Source organism: Vulpes vulpes, chromosome 14, assembly GCF_048418805.1.
Source record: "Vulpes vulpes isolate BD-2025 chromosome 14, VulVul3, whole genome shotgun sequence".
NCBI lineage: Eukaryota > Metazoa > Chordata > Mammalia > Carnivora > Canidae > Vulpes > Vulpes vulpes.
The window spans coordinates 94,948,850-94,949,561 of NC_132793.1; positions in this window are offsets into that span (position 1 = coordinate 94,948,850).

Consider the following 712-nt stretch of genomic DNA (forward strand, 5'->3'; position numbering starts at 1 on the left):
TTCTCTTTCCCCCTATTGCAAGAGTTCCGGGATGGAATGTGTTTTTTACCACTTTAACTACTGCCCAGCTCAAGGTTGGCAGGAGCATGAGCTCCAAGAGTCAGCCCCATTTATTTAAGCCATGCCTCCAATGTTCCAAGGTAGCAGCTAAGATCCTGAGTGCTGACCTTGCTTGAATTTCTTCTCTTATTTCCTCTAGCCACTCCCACTTGAGCACAAATTGGAAATGCCATGTCAATCCGACAGCATGTTTCCCAGAAATACCAATTTATATTTAGAAGAGAAGAGTCAGGACTTTGACCTGCATGATATATGATATCCAAAGCAGAGACCTTACCTTACTATGAGACATGTAAGGAGAGGGACCGAGTATTAACCCTTTAGCAAAAATTGCATAAATTCAAAAAATAACTTTTAGTGCATTGGGGAAGCAATGTTGGGTAGGAGAAGCTGGGAAGCTTATAGAAATCTCTCAATATTCAAAAAGGATATGTTTGGCTGCAATGTCCACGTGTCCTGGGTTATCCAGGTCAGTCTCCTTTTAAACAGATGGAGTGATATATCCTACTATGGAGTTTGGAGGTGGTTGTAAAGCAAATCAGCAGAAAGGCTGACTACCAGCTAGAAGTTGGGTAAGTGGGTATAGTCTAGCTTGGAGCACAAGAGAGAGAATGATCATTCTTTACTTAATGAGCCATCAGGTTTAAACAGG